The sequence below is a fragment of the Schistocerca nitens genome, chromosome 7 (assembly GCF_023898315.1).
Source record: "Schistocerca nitens isolate TAMUIC-IGC-003100 chromosome 7, iqSchNite1.1, whole genome shotgun sequence".
NCBI classification, from domain to species: Eukaryota; Metazoa; Arthropoda; class Insecta; order Orthoptera; family Acrididae; genus Schistocerca; species Schistocerca nitens.
The window spans coordinates 85,075,549-85,092,500 of record NC_064620.1 but is presented as its reverse complement, the minus strand read 5'-3'; positions in this window follow the sequence as shown (position 1 = coordinate 85,092,500).

The following is a 16,952-nucleotide window of genomic DNA, read 5'->3' as shown; positions in this document are numbered from 1 at the left end:
TTTTTGAACAATATTTAGATACCAGCATGATTTTCCTTCTTAAAACATTGTCCTTTATAAAGATGTCAATGGCAGTACCTCTTTTTTAAATAATATCCTGTATTTTTTATTCTGCGTTCTCCTTCCAGTTCTAAACACCAGTTCAAACACAAATCACAATTTTCCATTAACATTAACATGATATTATTAGAAACATAACACAAAATTGACTTTGACTTTCCTGTACTAGTTCACTGTACAGATACATGGGTTATCATAATTAATCTACCTGCTGGAAAAGAAATGGAAATCCAAGAAAAAATGCACACTGGACATTCAGTCAACTGTTTTCAGTTGAAGGTTTGTATGAGTACTACTACTAACAGAAGGTAGCAATTCTACTTACCTATGAAGACTGTAAGTTATCCTAACAGAAAATTAAGAATGGCATGTATTTTTATTGTTTTTCCATTTGTTTATTGTCATCTCCAACAAGTGAATGAGTTATGTTGCCCCAGGTAGATGCACTAGGACAGGAGAGTCAATGTCAGTTTTGTGCTTTTTAAATAATTTCATATTTATGTGACTATTACAGTGTGATTTGGTTTTGAACAGGGCTTAAGGAGAGCCACTCAATTATTGAATAAAAAACACAGTGTGCTGTTTAAAAAAAACTTTTCTGCTGTTCACATCTTCATAATGATGGTTAATGTATCCTGGTGACTAAACAACATTTGCTTAACACTTTATTTTTCTCTGTCTTCACGACAAAAAGTTATTTGGGATGGTCCACATTCTGTCAGGTCTTCTGGTAAACCTTCCGGGATGTAAGGTCGTGGTCCATGAAACTCTTCAGCTCCTAACGTTTCGTCCAGAGCTGCGCTGGACATCTTCAGAGGGGTGTTTCTCCTCCGGTGAGTCTTGCCGACTGACGGGTTGGATGTCTGAGAGCGACTTATATATCGTAGAAAGTGGGCGTGACCAGAGTTACACGTGATATGCAGAGATAATTTTTGTCAGAGATAAAACTTAACTACCGATCGTAATCTCATCACGGATAAAACTGTCTAGCAATTCTGTAGTGCTACTGTCCAAATATCACTAAGTTTCATGGTCTCTTCTTTCCGATTAAAATTATCCCTATGTTTATACATTTCAATTGCTTCTCTACAAAGCCGTGGGTAATAGTTCGTCGTCGTAGATAAAATTTTTGTTTCGGAGAACTTCACTTGATGATTTCCTGACTGAAAAGCGTGTTCTGCTACAGCCGATTTATCTGTTTTTTCCTAATTGGCAAAGAATCCAGTTTACCATGGAGAGAGAAAATTATAACAAAATACCGTTTTTGGATGTTTTAGTTATGAGACAGACAGATGGAAGATTAAAACAACAGATTTTTAGAAAAATAATGCACACAGACAGATACTTACATAAAAACTCTAACCACCATCCACAACAAAAGAGAGGTGTGATTAAAAGTCTCGTTGACAGAGAGAGACGGATTTGCACGCTGGAGTATCTAGACATCGAATTAAAACATCTGAAGCATGCTTTTGAGAAAAATGGCTACTCAAAGAAAGAAGTAAGCAGAATTCTGTACCCAAACAACAAAAAGCCTAAGGACAAGCCCGAAAAACGATGGAAGAATACAGTCTCTCTCACTTTTATAAATAAAGTAACGGATCACATTGGAAAGATTTTAAGTAAACATGATATTAGACCTGTTTTTAGACCAACGAAGAAAATTTGTCATGTTCTCCGGTCTGTAAAAGATAAACGCGCTCCTCTATCAGCCAGTGGCGTATATAAAATTCCGTGTACATGTGGTGAAGTTTATATTGGAACAACAAAAAGAAGCGTAAATACGCGGTTAAAAGAACACTGAAATCTTTGCCGATTAGGAAAAACAGATAAATCGACTGTAGCAGAACACGCTTTTCAGTCAGGAAATCATCAAGTGAAGTTTTCCGAAACAAAAATTTTATCTACGACGACGAACTATTACCCACGGCTTTGTAGAGAAGCAATTGAAATATATAAACATAGGGATAATTTTAATCGGAAAGAAGAGACCATGAAACTTAGTGATATTTGGACAGTAGCACTACAGAATTGCTAGACAGTTTTATCCGTGACGAGATTACGATCGATAGTTAAGTTTTACCTCTGACAAAGATTATCTCTGCATATCACGTATAACTCTGGTCACGCCCACTTTCTACGGAATATAAGTCGCTCTCAGACGTCCGACCTGTCAGTCGGAAAGACTCGCTGGAGGAGAAACACTCCTCTGAAGATGTCCAGCGCAGTTCTGGACGAAACGTTAGGAGCTGAAGAGTTTCATGGACCACGACCTTACATCCCAGAAGGTTTACCAGAAGATATGTCATCCGGTCATGAAAGCCTTCATACTATGATTCTGTCAGGTGTTTCTCTATTACTGTTTGGCTGAGCCTGTGGGATATGTTTTGAGATTTTTAAACACAGTTGCAGGCTTTCTGCAGCCAGGAGCTCCTCAACTAATCATGGAACCTCAGTTACTATCAGTTAATATACTATGGAAACTCTAAAGCCTGACCAAACTCTAGGAGTTAGTTACAGTCAACATAATGGGTGTTACATTTGTAGGCATAAGGACAAATATGCTCATGATGAGATTATTGAAAAATGTTTTCTGCCATTAACAAACAAAAATCAATTGAAATTATTACTTCAGATGAGATTGACTTGAAATCCTGTAGTATTTGTGCGTTTCTTTAAGAATTCACCAATGTACAGCCCCAAAAGAATTTTTTTGTTAATATCACCTTTTAGTCAAATTCCCAACAGCAAGTTTGAATACAAGAAAACACTCTACTCAGCATTGACTAGAATACCTTACACTCATTTATGTGTATGCTTCAGAACAACATTATAGTGTATCTACAAATAGCTGCATCAAATTTTGTTTACAGTTTCACATTGCTGTTAAAGGACAGGTGTTGGTTAATTTCTACTTCTCCTGACATATTCTCTTATTTGTAGAATAAACAAAAGAATTAAACAGATTTTTGGTTTCTGTTTAATGTTCCCTTTACTGCCCTATAGTTTTCCCTTGAATTAATGGTCCTCACTGGGCAGAGTAAAAACGGACAAAACCTTTCTGTATTTTTCAGTCTAGTTGTTCAGATATGAAACTTAAATGTCAATATAATTTTTTTAAAAATCACATTACAGCAAATGAAGGTACTGAAATAAGATGCAGTGTTCTCATCAGGAGGCAGCAAACTGATACACACAACAGCTTACAAGTAACTACCTTTAGGAATCTGAAGTTAATTTATGTGGCAAGACAAAGTTAGTGTAAAAAGCGGAAGAGACAGCTAATTCCGTAAGTTATTCAGGCACATCAGTGTGTGCTGAACCACCCCCCCCCCCCAAAAAAAACTGAGAATGTATCAGCAAACTTCTTCATTGAGGCCACAATTTTTTAAGTCACTAGAAGGAATCCAAATTCCTGATTCTTCCCTCACAAGTATCACACTCTTCATGTAAAACTCTGTCCAACCCCATTCCAGTTCCTTGCTGTGTAGTATCCTTGTGACTGCCCCAACTGCATAGCCTGATCCACACAACTTATTCCAAATTCATTAGAGGAAGGATCTAATCCATCCAATTACTTCTGTTGTATATAACAGCTCTTGACACTGGCAAAACAGCCACAAATATGTTATTAAGGATAAATGTAAGCACATGCAGTCTGTATTGGTAACACACAAACCCTGTGGGCGATGATGTTTGGGAGCACAAAAGCAGCTATTACAACTTTCTTCACCACACAAACCGAGCGAGGTGGCGCAGTGGTTAGACACTGGACTCGCATTCGGGAGGACGACAGTTCAATCCCGCGTCCGGCCATCCTGATTTAGGTTTTCCGTGATTTCCCTAAATCACTCCAGGCAAATGCCGGGATGGTTCCTCTGAAAGGGCACGGCCGACTTCCTTCCCCATCCTTCCCTAATCCGATGAGACCGATGACCTCGCTGTCTGGTCTCCTTCCCCAAACAACCCAACCCCAACCCTCACCACACAAGCCATATGTATTCTTCATTTCTGCAGGAAATACCTTGATTTTTACATTTATTAACTTTGTCTAAGTCCCTGCAATTAATAATAATTTCTATTTCTCATTTCCTCTCACTAATACCTATTCCTGGTGTCATATTGTCCTTCCATCACATTTATTACTTTATTTTCTCTCTATTTTTGTTTTATGACATTTTCTCACTATTTTATTTTCTGTCTTTTAAATATTTGCCCATCTACAGCTTTGTTTCCAACCTGCATTTGTACTCACTTCAGATACAATGACTACTGTTTTTGGATTGTAGTTGCCTAACCATTTTAGGGATAATCAGTATTCTTGCTAACAAATACAGGATATGTTAATTCTATTTTCAGGTAAATATACATAATTTGTGTCAAACCTTCACTAAGTTCTTGAGAGAATAAGCTTACAAGTGAGTGAGTAATCATTCCATAATCCGTTGGACATCATTATTTAGTAGCTCCAGTTACCGAGGGACCAGCAGAAAGATAACAACAATCTAGTTGTCCACAATCAGGCATACTGCCCTGTTCTTTAGCTATGAAGTTGCGGTTGTAGTTTTCACTCTGATGACTGGTTTGATGCAACTCTCCATGCTAGTCTTCATCTCTCAAACACTGCTCCAATCTACATCCATCTGAACCTGTATACTGTATCCATTTCTATATCTCTCTCTACAAATTTTACCCCCGTATGTTTCCCTCCAGTACCATACTGGTATTTCTTTGATATCTCAGAATATGTTCTATCAATCAATTCCTGTTTTTAGTCAAGTTGTGCCATACATTTCTTCTCTCCCAAACTTGATCTAGTACCTCCTTATTAGTTACTTGATTTACCTGACTACTCTTTCAGCATTCTTCTACAGCACAATATTTCAAAAGCTTCTATCCTCTTCTTGTCTGAAGTGAGTATTGCCCATGTTTCACTTCCATAAAAGGCTACACTCCAAAGAAATACCTAGATAAAAGATTACCTAACATTTAATTTTATATTCATTGTCAACAAATTCCTCTTTTTCATAAATTTCCACTATGTGTTGTTTATCCTCTCTACTGTGGCAATCATCAGCTATTTTGCTGTTCAAATAGAAAAACTTATCTGCTACTTCTAGTTTCTCATTTTCTTATCTCATTTCCTCAGCATCTCTTGATGCATTCAACTACATTCTTAGTTTTCTTGATGTTCATCTTATAACCTCTTTTCAGAACACCATCCACGCTGTTCCACTGCTCTTTCAAGTCCTTTGCCAACTCTAACACAATTACAATGATATCTGTAAACCACAAAGTTTGTATGTCTTCTTGCTAAAATTCAGTTCCCTTTCCAAATTTTTTCCTCAGTTTTCTTTGCTGTTTGTTCAATGTGCAGATTGAATATCATGGATAGGCTACAACCTTGCCTCGCTCCCTTCTCAACTACTGCATTCCCTTCACGTCATTCTACTCTTATAACCACAGTCTGACTTTAATACAAGCAGTACATAACCTTTCGATCCCTGTATTTTATCCCAGCTACCTGCAGACTTCCAAAGGTTGTATTCCAGTTAACACTGTCAAAAAATTTTCTAAGTCTATAACTGCTATAAACATAGATTTGCCTTTCTGTAATCTATCTCCTAAGATAAGTTGCAGAATCAGCATTGTCTTGCACATTTCTACATTTCTTAAGAACCCAAACTGACCTACCCATCAGCTTTTATCAGTTTTTTTCCATTATCTGTAAATAATTTGTTCCATTATTTTGCAAGCATGTCTTACGGAACTGATAGTTTTGTAATATTCACACCTGTTGGCATGTGCTTTCTTTGGAATTGAATAGTTTTGTCATGGATGGCTCTCCCAAGAATCTCAATAACTCTGGGGGAATATTGTCTATTCCAAGAACTTTGTTTCAACTTAGATTTTTTAGTGATCTGTCAAATTCTTCTTACGGTATCACATATCCCGTCTCATTTTTATCTACTTCGTCTTCCCTTTCTGTAATATTGTTTCCAAGTTCATTTCCCTTGTAGAGCTCCTCTATATATTCTTTCTAGTTTTTAGCTTTCCCTTCTTTGCTTAGTACTGGCTTTCCATCTGAGCTCTTCATATTCATACAGCTGCTTTTCTTCTCTTCCTGTAGGCAGTCTTATCTTTCCTCTAGATACACATGCTTCTGCAGTCTTACATATGTCCTCTGGCCATTCCTGCTTAACCATTTTGCATGTTCAGGAGCACAAAATACTATGACTATTGAGGACTTTTTTTTGTCAAAATCTTAGATATATATTTCAACATTGCATTTTTAAATGTTCTCTTATGCTTTGCCTCTCTCAGCCGACTTGGGAGTACGTGCTGTGAGGATGTGTGGCTACTAGTTCCACCACAGCTTTTCACTTAGTCATTTGGCAATGAAGCAGGATTAATGAAGTAACACTTCAGCACACTTTACATCATTTTACCTCAATTCAGTTTTTGTCTCACTGTTTAGCAATGGGCAAAAAAGCGTGTGCTCGATTTTAACCTGCAACAGGAATACAAATTTTTGAAATGGTGTAATGGTAGTAATAATGAATGTATTTATTGCACACTATTTACTGGAGAATTTTCCGTTGAGCAATAAAGGAAAACGTGATATTAAATACCACATGAAAACAGCTAAACCTAGGAGTGTTTTTTTCTTTTTTTTTTTTTTTTAAAAAAAAAAAGAGCCGAAGATGGGAATAACAGTAATATGAAGTGTAAACTGTTTTGACTAATTTCAAAAATATATTCTGGGTTAGACTTAAAACATATGGAAATATATCCTGGGTAGAACTAAAAAAATTGCATTCCTATATACAGGGTGAACCACAACTTCATTGACAAATCTTCAGAGGTTGTTCAGGGATAGCTTCTGAATATTTTGGTATGTGACCCATGGTTTCTGGAGGTTTATTACAGAGTTATTGCATTTTGTTTGGCTTCTTGCCCCAATTTGCTTTATGTCTTTATTGCACTGAAAATAATGCACAACAGTAAGAGTTGGTCAACGTGCACCTTGTGTATGAACTCACTAAATGTAGTAGAAGAGAAGCAAAATGCTATACTGAGCAGTTCCTCCACTGATGGAAACAACATCACAGTACTTTTTCATCTCCTTGAGGATTGGGTGACCTATTCTGCTGTAAGTGGTAAATGGTGAATAAACTGAATACTGAATTGCTGTATTACTTTGTTGTATGTTGCTATTACAGGCTACTTCACTACTGTGAAGGTATTTTCATAGAAAAAGGGTGAATATGGTAAAAAAATCAAATAAATCACAATTACATTATTACTATGTAATGAGCCATCAGAGACCTTGAGTCCCTCATACTAAAATACTCAGAAGATATCCCTGAACAACCTCTGAAAATTTGTCATTGGAGTTCTGGTTCATCCTGTATATAAACCAGGTGTCTGCAAAGAATCATCATGTAGATTTTTTTAATGTTTGACCAAGTATTTGCAAATTAGATCTTGCAGTTGTGGAGATGAAGTCAGCACAACAAATACTGCTCATCACATGTTCCTTGCTGTTCTGTGTCTCAATAGCAAATGCTGGTCAGTTTATCATTACAAAAAGTAAATGTCATGTTCAAATTGAATTTTATGTGCTTCATTGGCAGAGTTTTCTAAATTAGTCTAGTATGGTATTTTGATTAATAACACATACTAACAAGACATCAAAACTTAAAGAACAGTCAGTACTCCAGCAGAAATAGTAGCACTGTTGCATGACAGAGTGCACTCTGAGTCACTGTAGTTATCATATGAAATATCTCTCTGAGAGACAAACACACAACAGCAACCAGGCAATGTGGTATAAGCACACAGCTTACAGCAATCCAGTCATGGGAGATGCATGGAAGGAAGATAAGCAGAAACCAAGACATACTGTTAAACCAAGTATCAGACTAGACTTATTAGGGGTTCCCCTTGTTAACAAGCACAAAAATTACACAATAAAACATTTTTGCACTGAGAAAATAACTTCAATTTTTTGTAGGTACCGGGGATTATATGAAATTTAAGCTACAAAAATGAAATCAGAAATATCTGATGAAATACCAGAGAAAGTGCATGAAAGTGTGTGTGCACTGTGATACACCTGATACAATTTTTTTCCTAATTATGGAATGAATAAATGAAAATCTTTGTCTGACTGACTGTAATACTACAGTACTGAACAATGAAAACATTAGAACTATACATACAAAAGGAAATAAATAATCAGAATGCTTTGGTATGTGATACATGTTTGTCATTATTTTATTCATTTCATTTTGTTATGAGTTCTTTTGATTTCAATAGCACTACGGATGCTAGGATATGGAACAAGGTCACCTTATAACTTTAGAAAAGGACATCTTGGAGTCCAAACAGATTTACAGCCACGATGGAACAATTAATCATGAGTACAGTGGAAAAGGTAACAGTAAAACACTTAAATGATGTCAGCTATGAAATAGTCAAATATGCGGTTGTTAAATTACCAAACTTTTCCATAAAGAACTTGCTCACATGACTTCAGAAAATTTTCATTACACTAATACAGAATGGAATACTGTGAACCTACAAAGAACAGAATATTTAAGAACAATATGTTAGCTTGAGTCCTTGAGACATCCAACAACAGACTGACATCATTAGACGACATTAAATTTGAGCGCTGACAAATTGTCAGCATAGTTTTCCTTTTTCAGTTTTTCCTTCCATTTGTACTGCACTGAAAGGTAAGTGGAATAAAATAATAACAGTGACTATAAATCATTGGAAAATCACTCTAAGTTTCACTTTAGCCTTCACTAGAACAGGAAACATTAACAAACCCAAGTTACCCTTAAGTAATGTGTTAGATTTTTACTGATCCTGTTGTCTACAAAAGCACCTTATGCATAAGGTGTTGGACAAGCCCGTTTGTATATTTACAGGTGAAAGTTACTTCTATGCATACATGTTTTAAATTACAAATAATACAGTCAACAATGAAGGAAAAGATAAATTGCTACTTACCAAAGAGAAGTCATGTTAAGTTGCAGACAGGCACAATTAAAAGACACTTACCAAATATTTTGGCCACAGTCTTCAATCAGCAAAAGAGAAACAGAGAGAGACACACACACCACTCATACACACAAGCAAGCACACATTACACATTCATGACCAGCAACTCCAACAGCTCAGGCCTGAAATTGCAATCATACATTTAAATACAGAAGACATTTTTGAAAATTCTGAAGGTAGCAGGGGTAAAATATTGGAAGTGGAAGGTTATCTACAACTTGTACAGAAACGAAACACCAGCTGCAAGAGTCAAAGGGCATTAAATAGAAGTAATGGTTGAGAAGGAAGTGAGAGATGATTTCAGCCTATCCCCATTGTTATTCAATCAGTACATTGAGCAATCAGTAATGGAAATCAAAGACAAATTTAAGAAGGAATCAAAGTTCAGGAAGAAGAAATAAAAACATTGAGGTTTGCTGGTGACATTGTAATCTTGTCAGAGACAGAAAAGGACTTGGAAGAGCAGTTGAACAGCAAAGACAATGTCTTGAAAGGAGTATGTAAGATGAACATGAATGGAAGCAAAAAATAAGGGTAATGGAATGGTTGAATTAAATCTGATAATGCTAAGAAAGTTAGGTTAGGATATGAGACACTAAAAGTAGTAGATGAGTCTTGCTGTTTGGGCAGTAAAATAATTGATGTCCAAAGCAGGGACTATATAAAACATAGGCTGGCAGTGATAAGAAAAGTATTTCCAAATCAAATACAATACAGTTTTAAGTGTTTTATGAAGAGATTTCTCTGGAGGGTAGCCTCGTATGGAATTGGAATGTGGATGATAAGCAGTTTGGACAAGAAGATGATAGAAGCTTTTGAAGTGTGGTGGCACAGTAGAATGCTGAAGATTAGATGGGTGATGGGTAGATCGTGTAGCTAATGAGGAAATAACTGAACAGAATTGGGGAGAAAAGAAATTTATGGCACAACTCAATTAAAGAAGAAACTGATTGATGAGGCACATTCTGAGATATTGAGGAATCATCAATTTAGTATTGGAGGAGAGTGTGGGGGAGAAGAACACTGTAAGGAGATTAAAATGGATGTAGGTTGCAGTAGTTATTTGGAGGTGGAGAAGCTTGCAGAGGATAGAATACCATTGAGTGTTAAAGCCTACTGTTGTTACCTGTCACTTTCATTTTAAAGAATGTAAGTTTCCATCCCCGCCATGAACCATAGACTTTGCTGGTGGTGGGGAGGCTTGTGTGCCACAGCAATTACTGTACCATACGTGCAACCACATTGGAGAAGTATTCATTAAAAGGCCAGATGAACATATGGTTCCTGAAGAGGGGCAGCCCTTTCACTAGTTGTAGGGGATGAATGACTGTTCGTGCCTTGTAGCATCAATCAGAATGGCCTTGCTGTGCTAGTATTACAAACAGCTGAAAGCAAGGGGAAACTACAGCCGTAATTTTTCCTGAGGGCATGAGCTCTACTGCATGGTTCATTCCAGACGTAAAATAGTTCCCCATTCAGATCTCCAGGCACAGACTACCCAGGAGGATCTCATCATTAGGAAAGACAAACTGGTGTTCTATGTATTGGAGCATGGAATATCAGATCCCATTTTCACATAACTAATGAGGAGGTATTGAATAGAACTGTGGAGAAAAATTCATGGCACAACCTGATTAGAAGGGGTCAGTTGATGGGCCACATTCTGAGACATCAAGGAATTACCAGTTTAGTATTGTAGAGAAGTATGGGGGCAAAAATCATAGGAGACTACGAGATGAATACAGTACTAACTTAGTTGGCTATTTCATTAACATTATTCTGATTAACTGTCCCCTGAGGATATGGAAAGAAAAAAGACTTTCCCAAACATTATGCGTGCACTAATTACATTTACAGTTCAGTCTCAAACACTACAAGTACAGTATTGTCAAATTAAGATATTCAGACAAATAAAATGATTTAATTGTCAATTTTACCCTGTTGAAATTCACAGTACTGTGAGTTAAAACTTTTACAAATGTCAATTTCACAATTTGTATGTGCATGACATAACCAGTCACGTAATAATAATCCAGAAAATAGTGAACATAAAAGGTCAGATACAGGAAATAATTATTCGTGTACACCCATAGTTTTGTACAGTGGCAATAGGGAGTTCCATGAACATAGCTTGTGTACACAGAGAGAAAACTGAATATCTGATACAACACATATGTGCTATAGTTTAGGTGGTTTTTATAGGCCAATTTGAGATAGTTTCCCAACTTGACAGACCGCAAATGAACTGTATCAAACTGATCCAATTGACAGTGTGGGGGTTGGGGGATGGGCATTATTGTGCAACAAGTTGATCCCACTGACAGATTACTTGGGTGTTTTGACTTTATGGCGCATTGCAGTTTCTACTAGACAATGTGCTGCATGCTGATTGTAGTTCCACATTAAGGAACTCGATGAGCAGAGCTCCCCTGCAGTCGAAGAAGAAGGCCATGACCTTACTGGAATACTGGAATGTGTATAGACAGATTTTCATACCTTTGTCTGGAAGGGAAAGAGGGGGGGGGGAGGGAGGGTGTTTCCACTGTTGGCTTTGCCATTTGCCCTTGCACTCTCAGAAAGACTCATCCTGTCACATGTTAACATCTGTCCCAACTCTGTCAATCAGACAAAGGCTACGCTTCAGTAATTCAGTCGGGAAACACCGCAATTTTCTTGTACAGTCCATATCTTCCACAGGGATGAATGTGTGGGTGCATTATCGTGATGCAAGAGCCATGAATTGTCATACCACAAATCAAGGCTCTTTCCTTCTCACATTTTCTCATAGGCGTCACAATGCATCTTAATAGTACTAACTATTAACAGTTTGTCCCTGCGGCATGAATTAATGATGAACTTATCCTTCAAAGTCAAAGAAAACTATCAGCATGGTTTCACTTTAGACCTGACCTGATGAGCTTTCCTTTGATCTTTGAGAACCTTTCCCAAACCATTGTGAAGATTGAACCTTGGTCTCAACATCATAACTGTAGATCCATGTCTCATCACCAGTTATGATACTCTTAAAGAGCATTTCATTCTAATTAGCACAATCCTAAAGCTCTTCACAGACTGCAAGGCAAAGGTCTTTCTGGTCTTGACTCATGAGCCATCGGACGAACCTGGCGGCAACATGATGCATTCCAAGAAGCTGAACTTCATGACATGATCTAACTGAAATGTTACGTTCTTCTAAATCATGTGAACCATTCGTAACAACAAGTATGGCTTACGCATGCATCACTGTACACTTCCTGCATCATTTGGTGTGTCTCTGTAAAGATTTTCTTGAGTTTCATGCAAAATTTAATGCAAATGCATTGCTACTCCAACTCTGCCATCCTGAAATTCACAAACTGTGCGACACAACGTTTTGCTCAATACAGCACTGATCAATAGCTAACTGTTACACTGCAATGGAACTTCTGGCAGTTACACATTAAGCACAGGGAGGCCAACTGCATTTTGCCACAACACACCACTGGTGCGAAATTATGAATGTTACATGATTTTTTGAACAGACCTTGTATAATGAAGCACGTTCAGGTCAGTTTTTTAATGAACATTAAATCCTTCACTGCACAATAGTCAAGAGTACTTGTTGGCAAGTTAATATCATTTAAAAAACAAAATTACAGTCCAACAGTCTATGCCAACTTCCAACTCGCTGCACATAACAGGCAGACTTCAATTATGTATTAAATATTACGCCATAACTGCATGATATATAAAAGAAAGCTAGGCTATCATACATTAAAGGGAACCCTGGCACGCATAAATCAGCATCAGCTAGGCCTATTTGAAACAGAAGATATTAATGAAAAGTGGGACAAATGTTACACAATATTAACCCATTATTTTACTCAAGCATGCCCAGTGGCATTATAGACTCTCTCTCTCTCTCTCTCTCTCTCTCTCTCTCTCTCTCTCTCTCTCTCTCTCTCTCTCTCTCTCTAAGGAAACTGACAGTTCCAAGTATCTTAAACTTCCCTCTAACATGATAAAACTAAATGAAGATTCCTTTTTAGAGACACTAAGCTGCAGTACTTCCCATCCAAATGCAAAGCCTATGAAAACAGCTATAGGGTAACACTAAAAGACATTAAAAGCACAGATTACACAGCACAGATGATGCAATCAAGTAATGTTAGCAAAACAGCAAGACGTATGGTAAATAAGGAAAGTGGAAAGGGGGGGGGGGGGGGGGGAGCAACATTGTAGTGTGCAATAACATAATAATAAAAAGCACTGAAAAACTGCTGTGCGATCCAAAGGGAATACATGAGAGATTCATAGATCAATTTAGTAAGATGAGTAGGGAGGATGCGACCGATACATCACAGATGCTTAATCCCAGTAATGTCAGTAATTCATTTTCCTGAGGTGTATTACAGAATTTGGAATCCTGAAAACCATTTCCAACTTAAAAGCAAATACATTCAGTGGCTGGGATGACATATCAGACAACTTTCTGATAGAAGGCAGTAATGAATTAATAAAGCCACTACAACATTTAATAAAGAGCTTTTTCATCTATGGACATTTCCTGACTTCTTAAAAGTTGCTAAGTAAGACTGGTGCATAAAAAGGGAATGAATACGGATATACAAAATTATAGGCCTATTTCATTGACAACTGTGCTTCTTCAGCAACTTGAATCATTTTCCTGTAAGTATAATCTATTAAAAAACTCTCAGCATGGTTTTAGGAAGGGCAGGTCTACAATAACAGCTGTATCTACATTTTTTCAAGTGGTATCGAATAAACTTGATGATGGAAAGAAAGTTGTTGGCACCTTTTTAGACGAATCCAATGCTTTTGACTCTGTAAATCTTTCTATTCTTCTATATAAATTAGAAACTTATGGAGTCAGAGGAGTGGCAATAGATATGTTAAGGTCCTACCTTGCTAACAAGAGACAATGTGTTAAACTGTATCATACAACTGGGGGACACATACGAACAGTAAAATCATCTTATAAAATTCTTAACAGTAGAGTCCCTCAGGCAACCATTATTGGGCCTTCTTTTGCTTATTGTGTTTATTAATGACATAATAATTCCACAAAATTCAAAACTAGTAAATTTTGCTGACAATACCTCCTCCATAATCTGGGGCTCTACAAAACAAATAGCAGTGCAAAATAATACAGAGAACATAAGCCTCATCAAAGAATATCTCAATATCTTACCAAAAACAAATTGGCACTAGATAAGGACAAGATAATTCTGATAGAGTTTCAGCTCAATCATAAATCAAGACAAGTGGTTATTGAGCCAAAGTTATCATTTGAAGCAATTGATACATAAATTCCTGGGTATTATAGTAGATGAACAGCTTACATGGAACTAGAATGTCAGCTACATATGTCAAAAAAATCTCCTGTAACGCCTACCTGCTAATACGCCTTTCTAGCATAACAATTCCACCTGTCTTAAGACAAATCTATTTTGGAATTATGAAAAGTATAGTTGCTACTCACCATGTGATGGAGAAACTGAGTTGCAGATAGACACAACAAGAAGACTGCCACACAGTAAGGTTTTGACCAACAAGGCCTTTGTCAAAAATAAACAACAGAGAAACACATACACTCACGCAAACGCAACTCGCACACACATGATCACAGTAACTGCCAGCTGAAGCCAGTCTGGCTCAGGACTAAATTGTTTGTAAATGAAACTATGGAGCATAGTACAATCAATAGTAAAAGCCACAATTATAATACAAGAAAAAGAGAGGGTTACCACATAAAATTTAGTAATCAAAGAGCAACAGATCATAGCCCATTTTCTGCTGGAAACATTTTTTTATAACAGACTAGGAAATAACATAAGACTGTTAAATGGAAACATATTTAAGACAAAATTAAAGCAACTGTCAAATGATAAATGTTTGTACCCCATCAACTATTTTTAATGTTGTTGTGTATGATTTATCTTTATTTCTAAACTCTTTTTAATGTTCATATGTTTATAAGCAGACTATGTCCACATCTTTAAAAGTTATTATGAACAGATAAATCATTTATTATTATTATTATTATTATTATGGACAGACTCCAACTTTTTGTTGGTTATTACAGAGATCAAATTTCACATAAAAAGATACACATGTACTATTGATATAATTAATGTTTCTTAACCAAAGAGATAAAGTTGATTAATATTTCAAAAACCAAAACACATCTTTCTATCAGTTTTATGTTCTTTCAAATTCTGGTGGTGGCAGGGGTCAAATACAGGGAGCAAAAGGCCATTTACAATTTGTACAGAAACCAGATGGCTGTTATAAGAGTCGCAGTGGTTGGGAAGTGAGTGAGGCAGGGTTGTAGCCTATCCCTGATATTATTCAACCTGCACATTGAGCAAGTAGTAAAGGAAACACAAGAAAAATTTGAAGTAGGAATTAAAATCCATGGAGAAGAAATAAAAACTTTAAGGTTTGCCGATGACATTGTAATTCTGTCAGAGACAGCAAAGGACCTGGAAGAGCAGTTGAACGGAATGGACTGTGTCTTGAAAGGAGGATACAAGATGAACATCAACAAAAGCAAAACAAGGATAATGGAATGTAGTCAAATTAAACTGGGTGATGCTGAGGGAGTTAGATTAGGAAATGAGACACTGCAAGTAGCAGATGAGTTTTGCTATTTGGGGAGCAAAATAATTGATGATGGTTGACATAGAGAGGATATAAAGTGTAGACTGGCAATAGCAGGGGAAGCATTTCTGAAGAAGAGAAATTTATTGACATTGAGTATAGATTTAAGTCAGGAAGTCTTTTCTGAAAGTATTTGTATGGAGTGTAGCCATGTATGGAAGTGAAATATGGATGATAAATAGTATACACAAGAAGAGAAAAGAAGCCTTCGAAATGTGATGCTACAGAAGAATGCTGAAGATTAGATGGGTAGATCACATAACCAATGAGGAGGTACTGAATCGAATTGGGGAGAAGATGAATTTGTGGCACAACTTGACTAGAAAAAGCAATCGATTGGTAGGACATGTTTGAAGCATCAAGGGATCACCAATTTAGTATTGGAGAGCAGCATGGAGGGTAAAAATTGTAGAGAGAGACCAAGAGATGAATACACTAAGCAGATTCAAAAGGATGTAGGTTGCAGTAGTTGCTTGGAGATGAAGAAGCTTGCACAGGATAGAGTAGCATGGACAGCTGCATCAAACCAGTCTCTGAACTGAAGACAGCAACAATGACAACATGTTCTTGAATAACTGAGGAATCCGTAAGTTTAACTTAATTGTATTGTGTTCTTATATGCTTCACACAGAAAAAGAGGTGTGTTGAGCAGTTACGTCACACTATCAAGAACATTACTAACATTGTATATAGCTCAGCTCCACAGAAGGGCCTACAGCACTTCAAAATTATATATACCTCAGTTGTAAAGTGTACATATTGTAAATGAATTTATTAATGTGTTATCTTTTTGTAGATGAATGGCTGTCTTTACTGGCAACCTCTTTTACCAACAAATCAAAAGGACAACAAGCAGAAGGTTGTATGTGCTCAGAAAACTGTATAAAGAGGCAGTAATAACATAACTTAATAAGGAACTTTAAGCATTTGGCACTGGAGAGGAGCATGTAGAACAGGGACAGCCATGAATTCAGCATCTAGTGGTGTGTTGCTCACATGCCATAGGTCTCTGGCCTGGCTACACATGTCCCCTGCCACCACGCAATCCTGTCTGAGGAAGAGGAGAGGTGAAAAGGAGAAACTGTGAAAGTGCTACATTTACATTGCAATGCAGTTGCGCTGCATACTACTTGATTTCATATTTCTGAACACTA